The sequence below is a fragment of the Dermacentor variabilis genome, chromosome 5 (genome assembly GCF_050947875.1).
Source record: "Dermacentor variabilis isolate Ectoservices chromosome 5, ASM5094787v1, whole genome shotgun sequence".
In the NCBI taxonomy this organism is placed as follows: domain Eukaryota; kingdom Metazoa; phylum Arthropoda; class Arachnida; order Ixodida; family Ixodidae; genus Dermacentor; species Dermacentor variabilis.
In genome coordinates this window covers 153,869,076-153,886,543 of record NC_134572.1, presented here as the reverse complement: position 1 = coordinate 153,886,543, position 17,468 = coordinate 153,869,076, and the positions used below count along the sequence as shown (strand labels likewise).

Genomic DNA, 17,468 nt, shown 5'->3' with positions numbered 1-17,468 from the left:
GGTGAACGTGCGCCTTCTCTTGTATTCTTCATGGCAAGCTGAGATAGGTTACAAGTGAGGCATGTGTTAACAAAATCGCTTTCGATGGAACGTTTCGACACGGTGAGGGCTAGATGATTCCGCGTTATTGATTGAAAATTGAAAACGCCTTCTAAGAGTAGCGCTGAGCGGGCGTGCAACACAAGCACAGTAGGTAACGCCTCATGAAATTGGTTGACGAAGGCAGTCAGCGTCCGGTGGTCGGTAACACCTGCCAATGATCAGAGGTGGGTGGAAAACTTGCGCATGTATGAAAATAATTTCTAGATCACTATGGTTAATAAGTTGTTAGCAGCGTAAGCTGTAGTGAGATGCAATTAGGACGCCCCCACCTAACCTGTTAACGGGGTCGCGCCGGAACATGTCGAAGCCTGCTAAGCAAGAGGACATCTGGAAATCATTACCGGAAGCATACAACCACGTTTCATTTAGTGCAATTATTTTGCTTTCTGTAGTGTCAATTAGCCTACGCAAAGAATCAAGCTTCGGTAAGATACACCGAAAATTAGTGTAAAGGATAGGCACACAGGTAAGTTGTTTTCTTGAACGAGTGACAGCATTTATCTACGGCTGACCTGCAACAATTTTCGAGAAGCGTGGTCGTACAAGAACGTCGAAGTGCCAATGCTTAGAATGTTGTAGCGTAGTTCGAAGGGTTTGCCCTGTGCGCGTGCGAACTCGAGTAGTTGCTTACGGGCAATCCCAGATTGGCCGGAGATTAGTCTTCGGAAATGCTGTATAGCGGGCTCTTCGGTTTTCTGGCACTTGATAGAAGAGTCAGCTTAAGCTGGACATGCGTGAATTTTACGACGATGACCGGTCTATTCTTATTTGCCTGGAAAGACACAAGCCAATGTGCCTGTTCAATATCCGCTGACTGCAAGTGGATCTCGAGCTCACAGCGCAAAGTTTAGTTACTAGTTTTTCGGATTGCTCCCAACTCTTCCGAGTCGAGTCGTCAAGGCCAAAGAACACGAGGTTCAATCAGCGTGCCCTGTCTTTGGGATCATCCATTCTGGCGGTTGGACTAGTGATTTAGGTTAGGGCTTTGCGTTAGGCCGCGAATACGTTACTACGCATTACTAATTTTGCCAATCGCACATTGTTGCTTCGCTATTGCATATGAACGTGCTCATGTTTTACTATCGTGACTAATACTATTAGGAGACGTAGAAAAAAAACCCGGGCTGTAACACCCGTACAGGCACAACAGAAACTTCCAAAGATTTGTTGTCAGTTCTGGAAGAAATCAGGTCTGGCCAAATAGCTCTTCTTGGCGAAATGAAATCCGTTCGTTCTAAGCTTTCGGAATATGATAAATGTTTTGTCGAGATCAGTGAAAGACTCCCTAAAATTGAAGACAAATGCTCATCCATCACAACAATGAAAGTACATGTAACTATTGTACAGGCCCTCTCGGAAAAGAGTGCATAGAAAATCGGTAGTCTAACCACAGGAATTGATGATCACGAAGACAGAGTATGCCGGTTGAACCTTGTGTTTTTTGGCCTTGATGACACGAGTCGGTAGACCTCGGAGCAATCTGAAAAACAAGTAGCTGAACTGTGCGCTCGGAAGCTCTAGATTCACTGGCAGCCAGCAGATATCGAACGCGCATATCAGCTTGGGTCTTTCCAGCCAAATAAGAATAGACCTATCGCCGTCAAATGTACACATTTCAAGCTTCAGGATACTCTTCTATCAAGTGCCAGAAAACTGAATGGCTCTTCATACAGCATTTCCAAAGACTATTGTCCAGCCACTCTGATGCACCGTAAGCAACTACTATGTGTACAATGTGATCTTTTCATGGCGCTTTAACTGCGATAGCTTTTGCATGCGGACACGAAAGCACAAGATTATCCCTATTTTTGAGTTGTGTATTTATTGTCTGTGAGCTGGCTGTGTCTCGTGAGAATGACAGCAGTAACACTTTACGCAATTAGGAATTGTGCCCCGTTTAGGTCCAGTTATGCATGGAGGATTCAGTTTGGCATATTATACACGTTTCGTAGTGTGTTCAACTAGCAGGTAAATGACACCTAAATACATGCCATTTACAATTATGGTAAATTGGCTGATTCTACACTAAGTGACGTTTAATGTATTTTTTTAACCATATCGGCCATGGTTGTGCGGTGACTAAAGCACGGCGCTGCTAAGCCCCACGGTGCGGGATGAAATCTCTGCCGCTCTGGCCGCGTTTCAATGGGGGCGAAATGAAGGAGTGTCCATGTCCCATGCACACCGTAGACAGTAAAGTACCCCAGGTGGACAAATTAGCTCCGGAATCCCCTACTACTGCGTGCATCATGATCATATGGTGGTGTTGCAAAGTAAAATCCAAGGATGTTTTTCAACAAAGAGAAGAATGCCGGGGTTACGAGCTACCTAAACTTTGATTTTCCTAAAGCTCTCAGCAACCTTGAAAGGAGCTCGAGAAATATAGCTATCACAGTTGCCGCATTCAATTGCTTAGACGTCGTGATACGTGTGGCAGCGTACAAGGCCTTCCAAATATGTTAAGAGGAAGCTTCAGCTCGGGCCCTACTCCGTCGCGGCCAATTCAAGTACATCTAGAACGCAAGAACGTTTTTCTGAGATAACCCCTGCAGCGATTTTAATGAAATTTGTTCTATTTGAGAGAGAAAGTTAAATTCTAGTGACTGCTTCAAGCGAAATTTCGATTCAAGGCTTGGCTTTTTTTAAAACAAACTTTCAAAACTTCGACAGTTCGACAGAAAATAGAAGCAGGGAGTTTGCAAATTATTAGCTCTACATCAAAATGAGATATCGCGATTCTGTAAACTGCTTCCACTAGATCGTTGAAAGCGGACAAATTTGATGTGTCGTTTTATATCTTACGTAAATTCGTTACGTTGTGCACAAGGCTTCTGCAAACGCTATGTTTTCATATTCCTAAGTTCTTTGAGATTTACGTGTAACATATCAATTTTCTCCGATTCACACATACTATTAGATGAAATTCACAGAATTGTTATACCCTTTCCATTGCTGCGTTGCAGAGTTGTAAACTTGTTAGTTTCTTTTTCTAAATATCATCAATTTTAGCCAATTTTTAATAAAGAAGTGACGAAATAAATAAAATAAATCACAACCAGCAGTCACTGGATTTCAAGTTTTCCGTTTGTATGCAACAAACCTAGCCAAAGTTGGTGCAGTGGCTGCTGAGAAAATCGAATTCTCCTTTTACATGTATTTAGATAGGAGCACCCGAACTAAAGCTTTCTCTTAAGAAAGTATTCAATGAATCCTCACACAAATGCAATCTACTAAATAAGGAATGATATCGAGTTCAACTAGACTATTGCTAGCGTGCTTCCTACCGCAAAAAAATTATGGAACAGCACTCGGGCTTGTATTCAACAACGTTACGGGCGGTGACATGATCAATTCACTGAATTAGGCGCATACCTGAAGGTCGAGCTTGTAGACTTTTGTTCACGTCGAACAGGCTTCGCGCCACGTAACGTTTTCTTCATTTCCATTTTTGTTCAATGTGGGCAAACAGCAAGCGCAGGACACGGTTGACTTGGCATCGCTACCTTAGAAAATGTCGTCGGACAGCTTCAAGAAATCGCACTGGAGCCTAGACTTTACCATTATCGAATCGGTTTACACGCTGACCTTTAGAATATAGTTAGAGTGAAAAGGCCAACAAGAGAAAGAGCGCGCAGCCACAGTGTTTCCCTCCAAAGCTATTGCTTCTCCTCCTTGAACCTAATTGGTCTGGAGTATACACTCAGTAAAGAAAAACAAACTCCGATGCTACTCCTAGCGCAAACAACCTGGACCAGGTTGCGCTACTGTAAGAGTGCCGCCCAGCAGAGGTTATCTCGTCGAATGTTAAGCACTATCTCAGGAGATGCAGTGGAACGTTAAGCGTTGCACATGTTTTTGACGTTTCGCCGTTTCTGCGAAGCTTCCCACTGTCTCCTTCAGGCTAAAGAACTTTGACAAGTGAAAATTATGGCCAGACAAATGAAGTGGCACCAATTTTTCTCTAGTACACAGCACACCTCACTTTAATCAAGTTGTTCCTGCAGCGCCACTATTGCCAGCGGCCACCACTTTTGACAAGTTTTCAGATGAACATGTGCAAGCGACACAAATATCGCAACACGAAATTTCGCAACAATATGTCGTGGGTCGGCCTTTCAATCTCGCCTACTGAGAGTCCTCAGCTACTGTAACACCGATTGTGCTACGTCAAATCTAAAACTAGGGAACATTCTACGGCACAACCACCACTAATTCAGGTGACTCGTTTAACGAGTACCAACAAGTTAGAAAAATTAACTGGCAGAAGGCGACAGTCATGCCCGCTGATCACAGTTAATACTTCATCAAAGGGACGGCTTCTGTTTGGTTTAAGGCACACGAAAATATTTGAACCGTTGTACAAAGTGCAAGCAGAAACTGCGGGGTACCCTTTGAAATGCAGTTGGGCGCCAAGCAAACCAGCAAAAGCGCCCCTTACAAAAAAAATGTTGAAAGGTTATTGAAATATCAGTGTTCAACGTCAACAAATGACATTGAAAGAACATTGGCGAATTGTTGAAACATCATTGAGAAAATTGTTGACAAGTGTTGACAATTCGCTCGCGACATTTCTTTGAAATATGAGTGGGGTCTCTCAATTTGAAAGATCATGGCGTATTGTTTAAACTATGATGTATTTCAATGTTGAAAGCCCATTGAAGCATTCTTGTATATTTGTCGAGCCTCAAAATTCAAAGCCCATGGAGGTATTGTTAAAATGTGTTGTTTAGTGAATATTGAAAACCCACTGAAGAGTTGTTGCAGATCTGTTGAGTCTCAACATTGAAAGTCCTTTGATATATTGTTGCAGCTCTGTTCAAAATCAACACCCAAATTAAGTTGAAGGCCCTTTATGCCCCACTGTGTATTTAGCGGTGTTTTAAGCTACTTTTCTTCAAAAGCTGCTTAGCTATGTGGTGTTGCACGCTGATATGTTTGCTGTAAAAGGATAGGGGTAAAATTTAAACGCAGGCGCTTTTGTATTGCAGGCCTCTGTCACCCTGGGCTCAAAATCATGCTCCGAGATTGCCTGTATTAAAACGTATTGTAAAGCTGCTAGCAGTACTGTTATGCCACTTTTTCAATTTTCAGAGTGAATGGTCCTTCACGAAATCAAGAGTGATGAATGGATGCAAACAAAAACGATTTTTCCAGGCGATGTGTTTACTTGTAACCAACTATCTGTGTAAATGTACAACTATTTGTAGATTGAGAACATCAGAAACTTCTTAAAAAAATATTCTAAAGGACACACTTCCTGCAACTTGACACCATAACAAAATTTAACACTGACAGATCTAGTCTGTGCGACCCTCAAGTAAAACGCATTTCCCTAGAGAAATAAATCTTAAAAATAAATAAATAAATAAATGTACAACAGACTGGCATGACTGTAAATAAGAACACTCAGAAAAAGGAACTTGCTTTCTCTAGGTAGCCAGTGGCACTATAACCATGGCACGATTTGCTTGAGCCGACATCACTCATTGAGGCACTGATATGAAGGGTGGTTACCTTTAAGGTTCATGAAATTGAATAAGAACTGGCTGTTGCAGCTAACATAATTCTAGATACAGAGCGCCAAACATCACTTGCATGAAAAATCAAGACACCATTTTCAGCCAAATATTAAAACTCAGCTCCTATTATATGTTTTACGAATTGTAGCCGTAGTTTTATTGGTGTATGCACCTAGAGGCAATTTTGAGAATGACACCAGTAACGAGACACATCCCATCAAACTGGCTGTAGAAATGCACTGTTCTCGCCCTTCCTTTTTTTAACAACACCCACTGTTATGTTTTGAAGCACGAAAGTAACTGAAATGTCCATGTATATCATCTCACATTTATGGAAAAATCACAAAACAGGTGTCATCCTCGAAATTAACTTCAAGTGAATACTTCTTTAATATCGCTCGCTACAATTTGCAAACTGCAATATGTGCCGTGATGTTATAAGTGAATTAGTGAATTTGCGGGAATCAGTTGAATGTGTTTCCATTTCATGTATTAGTCATGTCCAGCTCTGAATAATCCAACTCAAGAAGAAGACTTATGTTACCTGGCACAGGCAACTTGAAAAAAATATGTAATACGGGAAAAGGATCACTCGGTACAATCCTTATTTATTCGTTGAATGGTGTGTGCCAATTTCAGTAAACCTTATCTACTTTTGAAACATGGCCGTTGCAATAAGTGATGCTTATGGGAGCAGCTTATTATGCTGTATTGCTGTTGCATGATTTAGTTGTTTTCTGCCATGATAAAGTTCCTGCGCAGGTCATTCCATAATAAGCGACTCATTCATATTGACTGCTTCAGATTTTTATATGAAAAAACAGGAGTTAGTGATTTCCTGCAATACTGCAAAATTCTTCCTTGTACGAGTTCCACTTCAATTTTGTTCACTACCACAACAAAAATAATGAAAGAATTCACAAAAAGTCTGGTTTCATGCAAAGACGAAAGGCACATGCCACTACCAGAGAGCTTTCGCTTAATTTTAAATTTAAGCCGACTTATACCTATTAATTTTTACTAATTTATTTTACATAGCTAGAAATAATTTTTACGAAGTTATGTACAATGCAGTTTTTACTGAACAACTCTGACAAAGGCACGAAGCACTTGTGTGTGTGTCATTCCATGCTGAAACGACCGGCGTTTTTTCGACACCGCAGATATAGCTGAACACAATGCCATAAGTTTACAGGAGTTCGAAACTTCATACACACTTTTTTTGTATTTTGACAAATATTTTGTAGCATTTTGGTGACAGTTTAGTTTTCCTGCTCAGCTCAGCTAGAGGACATCAATCAACATTCCTCTTCTAACACTTATTATTTTACCGAGGCCTTCAAATGGTGTGCATAGAAATACGTTGAAGTGATGCAACTGCCAAAAGGGCCAATTTTTCTAATATTTCAATATTTCACGTGCTTTGGCACCGGCAAAAGCGTGTAAAATTGTAATACGGTATTTTTTCGCAACTAAACATTCAAAACACAGAAATTAAATACAGAATGGTAGGCCAGGTGACATAGTACAGAAGAAAAATATTTGAAGCTCTGAAGGTTGAGCTAGTCACCTGTAAGGAAACTGTAAAATTCTAATCTTTTGCAAGAAACTTCATCTTGAAGGTAAAAAGAGCTTTGGTAGTTGGACAAAAAATGTGTCATACATTACTGGACAGCTCTAGATGACTGCTATGCATGTGTGAAGTTAAAAAAGAAGGGATTATATTTAAATCCGAAAAAATTATTGTTTGAATTTTTGTCAGCACTGACTTTTCTCGGATGTGCGCACAAGCTTGCCAGCCGGGAATGCAGACGCCAAAGCTGGCTTTGTCTAAAACACAGATGATAGAGAAGCGGTGTTGGGGTCTGCATTTTATGGCCAAGAGACGCAAGCTCTAACGCAATGAGGCTTGTCGTTGGTGTGGGCCAGGAGAACCATACAACTATTGCACATAAAATATCAATACGTGTTAAATTCGTGAGGGAGTCCTGCAGTGCTAAAAGATATGTTTCATGCTGTTTACAAAAGGAAATATCTGCTATTATGCAGACAGTAAATCCAGAAAGAATGCTGATATTGTTCATGCAAAGCATTTTAAACGGCATGTCGCACTGCAATGCAACGCGACTACAAGGTGCAGGACACCTTGTGCCCTACTCCTGGGAATCCAATGACGATGCAACTAGAAAACATCTTCATAATTAAAACTGAAAACCTACACGAGTATCAAAAATTCTTGTGGTGTTGCGTGTTACCACTGTTTCAGAGCCGGAACATTCTCATCTATAAAAGTCATGTGTGGCGTGTTCACTCTTATTTGGTCAAACGTTGGCGACCTCTTTTCGCGTTCATGTTAAAAAACACGAGTCGAGACTGCGGCGCTTGACGTCACCTGTCCTCATAATGATAAAAAAGGCAGTCACAGTTTGTTGAGTAATTATTGTGGGTAATTATATTAACAATCTTTCCTGGCTAGATGACATGGCTTCATATATTTATGCTGTATGTGTGATCCGCAAATGAACGTTATAAACATAATTTTTGCACTTCAAGAAAAATACCTTTTCAGTATTTGTCACATCAAAAGCAGACGTGCAGGGCTTTGTAATGATAGGTAACATATACTTTTGCGCCGGCCCCCAAAGCTAATTTGTTCATCTTCAACATGAAGCTTCTCGCGAAAAAATTTAACTTTACAGTTCTTTAGGCTATCAACTGAGCCTCCAATGATTGAAATATTTAGCAGCTATCCCAAGTCAACCCCGCCGGTTGATTCTATATTTATTTTGTGCCTTTTGTATTTTCGTGCGTACAAAGAAACAAATTCAAACTTTGCAAATTTTGGCAGTCACCTCTTCAGTCTCTTGACATGAGCACCATCTGAATATCTGGATCATACAATTCCCATTTCAAAAGAGACGTGTATAAGTGTCTCCTAGTTTAACTGGGCATGAACAATAAATTTTGGCCAGAAGTTTAGAAAATATTTGCGAAGGAAAACAAATGGGGAGGAAGAGTTCAGAGCTTCGAAAACATATCTAAATGTTTTCAAGTATATCTGTGATGGTCAAAAAAACGCTGGTTGGTTGCCCTGGAATGCTCAGGTGTACTATGAAAACAAATTTTTCAAACACTGGCTCATTGTACCTACTTTTGAATATCAAGCAACCTCGAATTGGTTTGCCTTAATGGAGCCGTTCTTGACAAAATTGGATGGTTTGGAATGAAATGGGCTGAATATAATAAAAATATAATAATAAGTAAACACTATCTTTGCTGGGACTATATGAAAAACTAACGTAAAAATGTAGTGAAATATAACAAAGCACATCACTTGTACTCTGGATTGAGCAATCCAACGTGGGCTTCTCAGGAGACTAGCATAAATAACATAAATAAAATAACATAAAAATGTCAAGGCGTAGAAAGGCACATCATTTGTATGCTCATTTGAGAAATCCGAATTGGGCTCTTTACGAGGCTAACATAAACATAAACGAATATAAAAATACCAGAGTTACAAAAGCAAAGCATTTGTGTTTTGGTTTGAGCTGTCCAAGTTGGGCTCTTCAGAGGCTGTTGGTCCCATGCGAGAAGCGAAGCCAGAGTTCTTTATGTAGGCCATGTTGGTACGAGGGAATTTGCGACACGTAAAGTCTGCAAAAACAACAGAAAGTTAGAACATGTTTTAAAAAGCAACGTCCACATGCAAGAGGGTGGCACGCAATAAGCCTTTGTTTAATGAAGTCAATTTATGTATTTGTCTTGCTTTATTCCAACTTTCCCTGGGTACAGCTTCACAGCATGGCCATTTAAATTTATTCAATGTGGCACAGGACTCCACTAGTGTCAAATGCAGGAAAGGGCAAAGAGAAACAACACACTGTAGCAAAATGCCTTATAAATATCCTGAATATCGAACATGTAAACTTTGCTTGCTTAGAAACAAAATGGTGAACAAGAAATTCTCGCCATTCATAACAAAACCTAAATTTTCTTATAACTTTCACAATTAAATTGTGCAGCACTTCTCTGTGGTTTTCCATGCTCGAAATACGATACTGTCATGTCACTAGAATTGAGTATGGCTTCATTTCAAGTTAAGTTTCATGAGTTCACATGCAATTGCAATGCACTTCTCCCTTTAAAGTGACTTAGGACGTTCTACATTAAAAAATACTACTCACAGCGAAGTGTGTTTTCTGCCTCAACGATTGAAAGACTCATGATGAAGATTCCGTGTATTTGTTTGTGCACCGTGCTGCTTAGCATGACACATGCAGACTGTAACAGAAAGTCTGAGTATCATAGAAAGGCACAGTATCTTAGAGCCATATGCCAGAGACTGACTTCTTTAACCCTTTGATGTGCAGAGCCGTACAATACATCTGTGGCTCTGACGGAACATCATGAAAAAATGCGCCTTTTCAGATCAAAGTATCCCACTGGAGGTGCTGGAACGTTCTCAGACTTCTAGAAAATATTCTTATTGTGCTTTCGCCCCGTGGGTTTCTCTAAAAATGATATTTCACTTAGCTCCTTGGTGTCTGACATTACAGTAGTTTGGGAGTGTTGCCACTTCACCTAGTTTACTACAAAACAAGCTTTCTAAGGTTCATTACACAAAAATATATGCTGTTTATTCTGCATAAAAAGAAACATGTAAAATTACAAATACTGATAGGGTTTTGCTGCTTTATTGTCACTTAAAAAAGTATATTCCAGTATTTACCAACATGTCACTCTGAAGAACTTAAGTCTGCAATAAAAATACTAGGGATGCGCGAATAGGATATCTGAGACCGAACCGAATAATTACAGAAGCAAATCGAATATTGGATAGCTTCTGAATAATGAACAGCTGATATCCAAATTAATGGAAAATTAGGTTCACATGCTAGTATTCTTAAAGTCTGCAAGTTTCTATCATTGGATACTATGTTATGAAGAGCTGTTTATTAAAAGCACAAATGGAGCAGCAAAAGATTTCTTGACATGCACAGGACTCTTCAGTAAGCATATATGATTGCTGTACCGCCTAAAGTACAACTACTATAACGTAGCATACTCTGCTATTCGTACAAGTTCTCACGTTTTATGTCTATACCATGTTATTAAAAGTGAAAATTTACCGTACTTTGGCTCAAGATTGATGTTTTATTGGTGTTTTCAAATATTCGAATAATATTCACATATACAAATAATGACCATTCAAAGACCAAATCGAATAGGACACTATTAAATGCGAAAGTTTCGAGTATTTGCACACCACTAAAAATATAAAACTCCTAAATTGGAGGGGCATATTTCTCCCTAAAATGTGATCCTCCACGGCCCAAACAAGAGCGACGGGAAAGCCCGTTCATCTTTTTGACAAATTAAAGCCCATGTTCTACTTAACAACGGTTCATAATATTCTTGTAAACAGGAAGTGAAGTAAGGAAGCAGGAAACAATTCCAACAATTTCAGAATGGGAGTAGTGCACACGTGCGACGGTCTGTAAGAAGCTTTATACAGAACTCGCCAAGGGCCTATTCTCAATTCATTGAAGTATATGGGGAAAAGCCCAATAAATATTTTTTAGCATCTTAGAATACAAAGTGATCAAGTGCATGTTAATAAATGCGAGTCGTAGGTTAGGGGCTTAGAATGAGTAAGCGCCACAAAAGATAGCACTGTCGACAGTGATGCTGGCAACTCTGTCCCTGTTGTTTCTTTGACTGAAACAACAAAAAGAAAATTGCCACACAACTCATGTTCCCTCTGCTGAAGGGCTGCTGTCTGTCATCACATGGACCTCATTTCAAGATGGGAGGAACTTTATTTCAATGTGGTCTGTTAAAATTTGTGAAACTACTGTTTCAGAGCACAGAACCTGGAGAGCTGTTTTGATTGCTGAAATTTAGTCAACGTGCTGCTCCTCGAGCTGAGCAGTAACCGCACTTGAGCATAGCTTCTCCGCAATTCGTGTATCAGAATAACGCTTTCAGGCTATTTAAACATGACCTCCATACCACTAGAGGCGGAGTGTGCTTCACAAACTTCACAAATTCATTGCAATGACAACCAAATAACACTGCTAATGCGCAAATGCACCTCATTTCATCTGGTAGAGCCCCCAAACACTTCTGGCAGTGAAAGCAACTTTTAAGTTTTAGAAGCATTTGAGTGTGGCGGCATGAGGTACTTAAGGTGATATGAACAGTCATTTCAAATGGTAGGCTATTGTAGCCCACAATGACACAGAGGGGCTACTTGAAAGTCGTTTGTTATGCCAATGGCAAGTTGCTAATTTTCGATAAAAATGTGAATGTAAAAATGCAACCGGAAAGGCTATAGGGTACTTGCCTGTAACAGCGTTGACGCTGGTGGGGTCAATGGCCTCTTTGCCCCTTGGTGTTATTTCCAAAGCGCAAATAGCTCGTGAGCTCCTTCTTTGTGAACATATGGTGAAGCAAGGCCCATGCAAACTTTCCTGGTGCACCGTGGCAGGCCATGGTAAACTGTGCCAGGATAACCTTCTCAATGTGCACTCCTCCAACCGATGTGAACCTGCATGTTTAACTAAATATTACGCAGCAGTTTTAAGCCTTCCCAGCCCATTTACACAACAGCCCAACTGCAAATAAATTACAGAAGTACCTGTTACAAATCAAGAATGCTAAACTTGACTTCTTACTAGCTACTTAAGCTGTCTGGATGCCACGTGTTTCAGAAAAAAACAATCCAGCACAAACAAGACAAATAAGTAAACCAAAGTATCCAAAACATCTATTATTATTTAATGTAACTACTATTCTTATGATACTTCACTTTTTCAGGTGCTTCTCTCTATTTTCCCACCCATTTTTGTCAATGGGTAGCCCTTGGTCTAATGAGAAGAGATTGGGCTGCTAAGTCAAGGGAAGTGGGTTCATGATCAACCGTCAGAACAGCTTGGGTGACTGGGTATGTAAGCCTGGGCATATGCCACTATGCAAGTAACTTTTTTTCATGCTATCTTGGGCAACTGCTGTTGCTGCTAGTCTTGGCAAACAGCATTAGGAGCTCGCCGAGGGACATGATTGTCGATCGTTACGAGGATTACCACTACAGATCAGGTTCGCTTGCTTTGCTACAGAAATACAGAAATGTGTGATTCCACTCCACTGTATGAAATGTATATAAGCCAAAGACAGTATCTGCCAACGACCACCTTATCAATTAAATTACATGAATCGCAAAGCACAGGCTACAGAAGATTATGGAGTGAACTCAGAAGTTTGTGGACAGTCAGTTGATGTCCATGACAGGAACCTCTAGGGAGACTCAGTCAGTTTCTCGATGTGCGTCATCGTGCCCTCACACATTGTATTACAAATATGTCTGTCTCGTTTTGCCACCGTTCAAATAGTCATCACGTATCACAAGAAACTAAAAGATAATAGACACTCATATCTACTGTTTAACAAATCTTTATGGAGAATATTTTGAGCATGAGTTTTGCAGAGATAATGAATGCAAAAGCCTAAAGGAGTACTAAATAAAAATTAAATTAACTAAATGCTTCCATTTTACGTGCCAAAACGACAATCTGATCTTGAGGCAAGCCATAATGTGGAATTCTGGATTAATTTTAATCACTTCAGGCAGCATGGTACATGGGTAGTTTTGCATTTCACCTCCGTCAAAATGCGGTTATTTGATCCGGTAACCTCGTGCTTGGTGGCGCTGTGCCAACGCCCCTAAGCAACTACGGCATGAAAGCACTAAAGAGAAAAATTATTTCAGATGTATCTGTAGATAACCTCTTATAATTCAAGAGATTCACTTCTACCGTGACAAGAGGCTGAGTAAAATGTTAAAGGAGCAAGAGGAAAAATTGGTGGCAGTGCTGCCTTGAAGTCGGCACAAAAGCTTTCTGTGACTTCCTGGACTTTGATGATGTCTGTTCAGGAATAGCAATTTTTTGTACAAATAAATAGGCTCTTCATTGTATTGCAAAAAGCCGAAAACACAGAATAAAAAGTGTCACGCACTTTTACTGAACCAATACAACCCAAGTTTGTAAAAAAATATTTCAATTCCTTGATGTGACAAAGATATGTCAGCATAAAGATTTTGGGGTGATACACAGAAAATTGAACAGTGAGCTTCATCTTCTCTAATCAACAAACTACCAAGAAGTTAACATGTAAAGTTAAATATGTAAAAGGAAGCACACTATTTTAAAATGATTTAGGGTGTCATTAGTGTCCCCTTCCCACAAAACAAGGAATTCACTTGGCGGCATAATGGGATAACATGCATTGCTGGTTCTCATTATGGTAGGATTGTCAGTATAGCAGAGGGCATGCACTGGCTGCTCCGGAGGGGAGCCTTGCCACCTCCCTTCAACCTCCCAATTTCCAATTGTTTTTATGTGCAGTGATGAAATTTCTGTATCTTAAAGAGACATAACGCCAAAGAGATTCATGCCATGCTGGCTACAGTATGTGATGACCGGCACTGCACACCTTCGGCATCAATCTTTTTTTTAATTTGGCTTTCGAAATGCAGAAAGCCCCAGTCACTGCTCGTTATTCAGCCAACTTTCTAAATAGGTGCTGCTGTTTTGGTTAGATACCCCTAGCAGTGCACTGCTCTATAACACAGGTGATAATACCTTCATTCTGGTAAAACTAGAAAGATGTGCACTCATGTAGACCTCTAATGTGCGCACGAACTTTCTCAACGCCCCTCTTATACCAGGAATATACACATAAAAGGCACATTCTATGTAAAATATGTTCACAAGTGAAACTGGAATTCACTCCCAGTCCTAGCGCAGTTGCAAAGCCTTTCAGCTGTGTGTGTACAGGCACCATGTCTGCTACTGAAGCCAGTGCACGAATTGATCACTGGAGAAATTGCTTGTAGTTGCATCAGCAATGTTCCTATTTCTGCTTCCTGCAATCCATTTTACGACATCACTCTATTTCATCATGGTGACACTAGAGAATGAATGACCAAAGAATTCACCTTTAGCATTCCAGCTGGGGTGTCTCCCAGCTCATTTTGAATCTGAAAAAGATGTCAGTATTAAAACGTTGAGCGACGATGCACCATAAGCAGCAATCAAAAGAGCTACATGGACAATTACGCTGACATAAATGGACGGATACAAATGACTATCATTGCAAACACTAAAGTGTGGCTGCTCTTGCCAATGGCAGTGTGATTTGGACAACTTATTTATTTCACGTTCATCTCCTTATTCTAAAAATTATTTCTGCTCATCTACTTGACTGCTATGACCACACCTTAAAGGCAGCTGGTTCATATAAAACCAGTGTTACATTCTTTCACTCCCCGTCTACCTGACGTACTAAAGTTTTACGTACTCTCAAAGAAGGTATTTCACAGAACTGCCCCACCGAAAAAGCATTATTCCAAGCTTGTGGCAAAGCATCATTTAGTTCACAACGATTCGGTGGAATTCAAAGCAAAAATAGGTCTTTGACATAACTAGCTACTTCTATGGTCACAAGAAACTTTGGTAATTATGGATGTGTATGTGCCGATAACGTATACATGCCGCCGAGAAACACAGTGTTACGACAAAGCAGACATGTTCAAACATCTCGCTCCTTGTCTGATTTTAAAAACTTAGTTAAACCAATCAGTTACTGAAGTGCGAAAAGCTGACATTTCACGCTATTACATTATTTTGGATGTTCTATCCCAGTAAAGTAGGATCTGTAGTGCCACGGAATCTGCCTTTTCCGTGAATGCAAAGAGCGCCTACATGACGCCGTTTGCGCGAAGCACTCGATGGCGTCGAACGGAGATGAAAAAAGAAAGTTGAATGCGCGCTAACTGGTGCAAAACAAAACACACGCGGAAGGCGAGGCGTATAACTCGATGATTTAGCAGCACTCGGTGGCACCACCCCTATTTATCTCACATATCACATAACATCGCATGTACACCCTTAAAATTCTCTATTATTATCGCGCGATAGCCTTCTCCGTGTTTTCTGATTGCGCGAACGTCTGCCGCATGGCGTGTCAGTGGGGTTACAGCAACGCGGGGTCACTCCATCCTGAAGCGAACAGCGCAAGAGAACACATTTTCGCCGATCCCACTGCCCCTCGTTGCTACAAGCCCGCTCACACGCAATGAACTAGGGGGCGTGGCGCAAACGAATTAGCTTCGATAACAGTACAGATCAGATGGTTTCATGTCGCATTGTTTTGCGCTCACAAATAAGGATAACCAGGAGGCGCTAGGCTAACTCAATCGGTGCTCGAACACCGTATCAGAAATCGCGGCGTCCAACATGCCCTATTTTAGCTGGCACCACACAGCGGCCTTGTGTCACCACAAGCGGTGTGTGAAGATAAACCAGGACAAAACTCCATGTTATATACCACAAATCTAGTGTTGTACAGCAGATTCTTGCAACGAAAGGATAGTACGAGGAATGAAAGCTAGAAAAAAAGGCACGCGTTACACACATACAAGCGTTATTGTTCACCGCGTCGCAATCAACGAACAAGAGGAATTTGAAACACTCACTCACCTTTGATGGCGCTGAGTCGGAGGCGATCATGGCGATCTTCGAGGCAACAAGCCCATAAAAAGTGAACAATTTGCAAGAATCTTCCAAAGAAATCACAGCGAAGCCCACATAGAACGCAGAGAACGCAGGAAGCTTTCAAAGAAACTGCGTGCACAAACTCCCGGAATACGCCGAAGCATCAACAGCGCAAACGCACAATCATACAAGTACACTCATACAAATACATGCTTATAATATTATGAATTGTAACATTTGATAACAAATTTTGTAATATTATGTTATTGTTGAACAATTTCTAGGATTTGCAAGTATATGAAAGTTTTGTGCTTCGCTTTTTTGATGAACTACTTTCTTTATCGCAGGAACGCAGTGCACCGGCCGGAGCTAATGAAGTGCGCGGCAAATGGCGAAAAATTCAAGCGTCGCAAATGCCGCGCCATCTGTGCGCGGACAGTTTTTGTCATTTGGATTGAAAGGCGAAATTTCTGCGTGCCGCAACCATGCCAACTGAACTATTGACCAGAAAAGTTGGGAAATGTCGCTGTTTGTGGATCTTAGTTCGACGTCGTGGCAAACCGCAAACGGTCTGTCGTCCCATTCTTTAAACATTTCTAGTGTGCTTCTGCGCTGTAAAATTTACCACCGGAAAAAAGCAGCGCAGATTGTGCTTGGTGGCCAAGCACATTCCCTGCACCTGGGCCAGCACCCCGTCTATGTCAAAGAAATGACTTTGGCCTCCATGTGAAATATGAGCACCATGTGGTACATATCGGCCAAGCTTTTGATTTCGTTCTATTGCACGCTAAGGGGTAAAATATAAGAAAAATGCATTCTGCAAAGAGATGTTCGCTATTTTTTTCGCCGGACCCGCCGTGGTAGCCCAGTTGCTGAGGTGTTGCGCTACTAACCTGTGTTCCTGGGATCTAATGCCGGCCGCGGTGGCTACACTGCGATGGCGGTGAATTGCAAGAACGCCCGTGTACTGTGTGTTCGGTGCAGGTTAAATAACCCAAGGTGGGCAAAATAAATATGGAGTTTCTTACTACGGCGTGGCTCATAATCAAAGCGCGGTTTTGGCACTTAAAACCCTAACCTTCGAACCCACAACCTTCGCGAAGGTTGTGGGTTCGGTTCGCACCTGCGGCAAGTTGTTTTTTCATTCACTATAATTTCCATTATTTATCATTTCTTTACTTCATTTATTAAGCACAAGCATTTCCCCTATGTCGTCCTTGGTGTCATTGTTTGTTGGCTTCAAATGATATGACTAATAAAAATCGGGACCCTCGGTTAACCCCCTCTG

General features: G+C 40.9%; 2 long non-coding RNA genes across 2 annotated transcripts in view; one reads left to right on the top strand and one right to left on the bottom strand.

Moving 5' to 3' along the window:
- The window catches only part of LOC142583262 (uncharacterized), a 94,116-nt gene extending 76,674 nt beyond the window's left edge, over window positions 1–17,442 (top strand). The window contains exons 2-3 of the long non-coding RNA XR_012828586.1: window positions 12,444–12,570; window positions 16,528–17,442. This is a non-coding gene — a long non-coding RNA (uncharacterized LOC142583262). The remainder of the gene's footprint in view (window positions 1–12,443; window positions 12,571–16,527) is intronic.
- LOC142583261 (uncharacterized) overlaps window positions 1–17,468 on the bottom strand; it is a 50,257-nt gene that overhangs the window by 5,787 nt on the left and 27,002 nt on the right. The window lies entirely within an intron of this gene.